This window comes from Alligator sinensis, unplaced genomic scaffold (assembly GCF_000455745.1).
Source record: "Alligator sinensis unplaced genomic scaffold, ASM45574v1 scaffold181_1, whole genome shotgun sequence".
Lineage (NCBI taxonomy): Eukaryota > Metazoa > Chordata > Crocodylia > Alligatoridae > Alligator > Alligator sinensis.
This window is the reverse complement of record NW_005842022.1, coordinates 2,731,862-2,737,949: the sequence shown is the minus strand read 5'-3', so window position 1 is coordinate 2,737,949 and position 6,088 is coordinate 2,731,862.

Sequence of the window (6,088 nt, the reverse complement as noted above, 5' to 3'; positions counted from 1 at the left end):
TCTTTAAGAAGAGGCTTGATGCCTACCTGGCTGGGGTCATTTGAGCCCAGTTTTCCTCCTGTTCAGGCAGGGGGTCGGACTTGAAGATCTACAAGGTCCCTTCTGACCCTACTTCTATGATTCTATGGGCTTGCCCTCTGCTAGTGCCAGGCACAGCCCATCTGAGAGTTGTGGGGGTGGGGGCTTTCACCTCCCAGTCCTGTTGGCCAAGGAGGGGTCATGGCTAGGGGATTCACCTGGCTCCCAGTTCCAAGTGGGAGGGGGAAAGGAAGGAGAAATGCCCCACTGGAGGCTTCCCCCTCCGTCCTTCCCCCCTTTCCAGGGAGAACCTGGCTGGTGGTCTAATAGGGAGGGGGGTTCCCCCATGTCTTCTTCTCAGCCTGCCTGGGGCTGAGGAGGGGCATGGCTAGGGGACATGACCAGCTCTGGACACATGGGAGAGAGGGAAAAACACACTTCTGTGGGCTTCCCCCTCCCCACTTGCCCCATGCCATGGAGACCACAGCCAGGTGTCTGGTTCCCAGGGAGGAGGGGAATTTTCCCCCCATGCCTGCTCCTTAGCTGGCTGGTTTGAAAAGTGAACATCAGTTCCCTTGCATATAGGTTCAATCTAGGCAGTTGAGAGAAAACTGCAAAGATTGAATTGATTCAGTCTTGGGCTTTTTGATGGTCTGCATGTAGCCCAGCAAATGCTGTGAAATCATAGCAAAGGGAAAGTTTTGACTAATCTAGTCCAAATCAAACTAGTCAAATGAGAAAATGTGGTCCTTCACTGTGGACAACACCTATTTCCAGCTCCAATATTTATGCAGGTGAGAGCAATAGTTATAAGCTAGAGTCCTACCATTTTTAAAACAAGGTTAGGTGTAGTCTTTCATTCAGAAAGAAAATTAAAAAGGGAGCACTCGTTCTGAACAGAAGCAACAGGGAAAGTGGTTTATTATGGCTCCTGGCTCTTACCTCCACACTGACATTCTGGGATGGAGGAGAACGTCTGGGAGGCAGGAACAGCTAAGCCAAGAAGAACAAAGTAGGACTGAGATACAGGGGCTTGCAAGAATGAGGGGAGACAATTGAATTTGTACAGAGCAGGGTACCTGGGCAAATGGGCCCTTCAACATGACTAGATAAACTTTATCGTCTTTATTATATAAACTGTTGACAGTTAGTCAAGCCCTGTCCAAACCATATTCAAGGCAAACCAAGGTCTGGAAGAGCTCTCTTAAAAAAAAAAAAAAAAGAGAGAGAGAGAGCGCGCTCTGTCAAGCTGAACTTACTAGAAGTGCCTTTTACTCTGATTTCAATAAGGCTCTGTTCAGCTTCACAAGCGAGGTTTTCTGTGCTTGGTTCTTCCTCCCAAGCCTCGCTTCCCTTAAGAGTGAACACTTGGGTGGCAGGAGGTGTGTGTATATGTGTGTGTGTGTGTGTGTGTGCGTGTGTGTGGAGGGGAGAGGGTGTCAAATCCGTGAAGAGAAATAGACACAGAAAAAGCAAGGTATGGTTTTGTAACCATTCTGCAAGTTGCAGCCTGCCTCTTCCCTCTTCCACCAAGGAATTTAGGTATGGGCCCTTGAAGCAGAATGGAAAGGGTCACTCCTTTCTGATTCATGGGTTGTTTTTTTTTTGGTGCAAAGCTTGGCTTCCAGTTTAGAATTACAAAATGTGTAGTGGTTAACAATGAATCAGTGAAGGGCTTTTCTACCAGCTAGGAATTTCAGGGGCCATTTCAGGTATCCTCCACGTAAATGATTCACACAATGGCAATGGGTTCAGTGCCCTTAGCTGTATCACTCACATTCTACTAGTGGTGGTAGCTGGAGGCTTCCTATATCGTAAAGATCAGAAAGACAAGATGATGAACAGAAAGGGAAAGGAACACCTAAGTACTGACATGATGCCCTCTGAAGTTTTGTTCTAGAGCTATAGCTGCTCTCACAGTTGACAATGCACAGAATTTAACATATTTTTATATTACATTTTATTATAGTGTTATATTAAACAAGCTCACTGCCATTATCTTAAAATTGCTCACTGCACTTTCCCACTAATACAATAATTCTTTCTGACACAGTAATAACGATTCAAAACAATGCTATAAGGGAAAAACTGTGAGGAATAGTTAAAAACTCAAGTTCCATCCTATGCCTTATGCATTCCAAGCCACAATTGGGATTATTGTAGCTTTCACAGTCCCACCCAGTCACAGCGGAGAAGCCACCTCTTTCCCATCGACAATTATGTTTTAATGCCAGAATGATTCGAATAAAAAGTCTTGCAGCATCCCCCCAAATTATAATGGACATAGTATGACAAGCACCGTGTGTCAGGTTTTACAACGAAGTAACTAGTGGCTAACAGTACGGATCCATGTAGTCTCATTATATTATTACTGAAAACAGAGAATCGCCAGATTCTTTTCCCAGCTCTCCAACACTCAAAGGGCAGCCAAAGGAAATGATACAAAGATACACTCAAGGTCGCCCTGAAGCATGGAGGCGTTGACACCAATGGCTGGGAGGAGCAAGCTGCTGACCGTTCGGTGTGGCACCACCTGTCCACCAAGGCGTGTACCACTTTGAGGCCCAGTAACTCGATACTGAGGCAGAATGCGGCGGCGGAGGAAGAAGAAGGAGAGCAATCAAGGGCTGCGAATCTGGCTCCCCTGGGCAACAACATGTGCCCATTGCCGAAGAACGTTTGTGTCCAGAATTGGGCTCCTCAGTCACCTGAGGACCCATCAAGCCTGACAGATGATATCCTTGACTCCAAGGGGCCGTTGCCAACGTCTGAAAAAAAATATTGAATGTTGGAGCTACTAGAGCTGTTACTGTGCTCCTACCAATACATTTAACTGAGATATTATCTAAACAGTTGTTTTCATTCTATGAGGACTTACAGACATTACATTTACACTGATCTAATTAGGGCTAGGTCAGCCTAAAAGCTCATCTGTGCAAATGTTCACTCCTTCCAACGAACATTTGCATGCATTCAGAGTGCAGCCCCAGGATAGGACAGATTAACAGCTTCTCCAGCCCTGGGGCTGTGCTCTTCCTACTCCCTTCAACCCTGATTTTTAGCCCCTGGAAACCCCTGCTCTGGAACAGACAACTCCCGCTGTAGACCTGCCAGTCCCCCTGATCCCACCAATAACCCCCACTGCACCTGCCAAACCCACCTGCCCCTCCCCACCCATCTCAAGTTACATACACTGAGTTCCCTGCAAGGCTCATGGCATTGGCGAATACCTGTATATGTGGCTTCCAGTCTGTGATCACACCACTTGCTTTAAGCCATGTGATTGTGAATGGGCGCAGTGAATGTTTGTACTCACACTATGTTGATATCCTACTTGATAACTCCATTTCCAAGTTCCATCTTCCCAAAGAAACCTCTAGCCATTGGAGGAGGATGAAAAGAGCAAAATCGCTATTATCATGGTGAAATCAGTTATCAGGCACTGGAACCAAGATTTTCAAAAGAGAATTGTGATTTTTGGGCCCCAACTTTACATACCAAACTGATTAGAAAATGGTGCTGATCACCAGCCCTATGCAAAGCAGAACCTATACGGAGCTTCATGTTGGGGAAGCAATCATGTGCAAAATTAGACATAAAATCCATGAAAATCTTCATTTAAATATAATTTAAAAAAAGGAAAAAATAAACCCTATGACATCTGGGTGAAATACTAAGATTAATATTGATAACTTCTTTATCCCAACATAGAACAGAAAAAATATTACCAGAAGAGGCTGCTGACATAAATTCTGTTCTGATTGAAAACAGGAAGGGTTTTTAAATAATTAGGTGATTTAAAAATAATTGACTCTATAAGCCAAAGCATTTCATTATGTCCACCTATAAATTTGGCATTGTTCAGAGCTAAACTCTCTCTTTATAAAGATTTGTCCATCACTAACCCACCACTGTCTCTTTTCTCAGACTTAGTTAATCATGTCTTTATTATATATTAATCCTGGGATTTTCCAGATTATTAAAACAAGATTTACATTGTTTTAATGCTTTACATTTTTTGGTTCATTCCTGAATAGTAGTAAAAAGAACACCCTGTCTCCTTTTGCTAATGCTTCTTATTTCATGCACACATTTTCAAGTAGTAAATAGTGCTTTTGAGATTTTTCTCACTCACAGTTTTCTCCTCTGGCTTGTGAACAGTGGTGTACATAGTTTTTATATGAAGGCTTAAGTGAGGTGATCTTTTATACTATTACTATTGTTCATGCTTGATCATGGCTGGCTTTGTTTCACTCGAATACAGTACCAATATGCTCCGTTCCCTTGGTACATTATGTGCAAACATTTTTTTTTCTGTGTAAGAGTCAGGAATCCCGGCCAGCTTTAATATCTATATACATAAGCAATTTCCTGCGTGGCTCTTTTTTGTTTATTCCACTCAGTGAAAGATGACATGTAACCGATTAAGAGAAAAATATAAATAGCAGTATAGAATACATGTTAATTAATAAAAACAAGGCAAGAGGGGTCACAATGAGGATGAATGATTGGGTGAATTCATTTCTGTCCTCACAAAAACCACATTAATTTGAAAGGTCAGTTTCTTCAGAACAGTCACTTATAATGAGTTTATAATAATAGCTCATATAAAGCTGGTGTGGGGAAAAAAATCCTAAATTGAAGTCCGTGATGTACAGAAGTGAGTGAAATCAGAATTGCAGAAACTCACAAAAACCCAGGGAAGAAACAAGACTCTGACCCTTTAACATTTAAGCCTGAAAGCATAGTATTATAAATTGGATTCAACCATCTTTGGTATTTTCACTTTAAGTACAAAAAATTCATAGTAGAATGGACAAAGATTTCTGTGAGTGATATCTTTTATTGGACCAACTGCCCGCTTGGGATAGACTTAGACAAGCTTTTGAATACAATGTATTCTTCTTCAGGTCTGAGGTCCAACGAAAGCTATCACCTGTAACAGAACCCCCAGTTTTTTTTTCTTTTTTTTTTGTATTTATTTTAAAATGCATTCCCTCCCCTTCCCCAACCATTTCTGACTTTTTCTCTCCCTCTCTGTTCCCAATACATAAGTATAAGTGAGCTCAAACTTAGGATAAGCTTTAAACATTTCTATCTTGGTAGCAAGTTTTTGGTTTTGGATATCCACCGTTTTATATTATTAGGTTTGTATTGATTTTTACTGTTGTATATTGTATTATTATCATTTTCATATTGATTTTTATTGTTTCATATGGATATTGTATGGTTTAGGCCTGTGTTTGTAAGTGAACCAAAGTCATGTCAAGTTTCCATTTTTTTTTATGGCAAGCCTCCATCTTCTGTCCTCTGCCTGGGCATCCCATGTTGCAACTATATGAGTCACGTACCCCTCCCATGTAAACTGGTTCCCCGATGAATGAGAATGATTGAAATACAATAGTAGCAGGCCTCTACTGAATGGCCTGTAATGACGGGGCCATCACCTCGCATTGATTCACCCATCCATCTAGACCAGCACCATTCCACACCACCTATCCACCCAGAGGCCCTGCCGGCGACCCCCTTCTGGACAACACCTACTGGACAAGGACCGCTTCCAGCCTGGATAGGTAGATATTACCTGCACACCTCCTCCTACAATTTGGACTCTCTCTCTGTCTTTCTCTCTCTCCTCCTGGACTTCATTGGACTTCAGCCCCTGCACCAAGCCTCTCTAACCCCTGCTGCCATTTTGTTTGTGTTTGTGTGTGTGTGTGTGTGTGTGTGTGCGCGCGCGCGCACGTGCATACGTGTGCTTGTGCACATGCGCGTGTGTGCGCAAGGGAACCAATTTGGCATTGTGTCACCATCTCCCCTGTTCAATAAAACCACTGTCATTTGCAACCCCAAGTTGGGTCATGTTTTACTGAATCCCAGTCCCTTCCTTATCTTAAATTCCAGCTTCATTCTCTGTCTCTCTGTCTCTCTCTCAACTCCAGTCCCACCATCTCTGCCAGTTTCCCGATCTCCTCCCAATTCCATCTCCCCTTTTCTGCCACCTCTCAGCCTCTTCTTGCTTTCCTGCTGTCCCTCCTGCCTGCTGCTTTTCCTGTGATTTTCTGCTGTC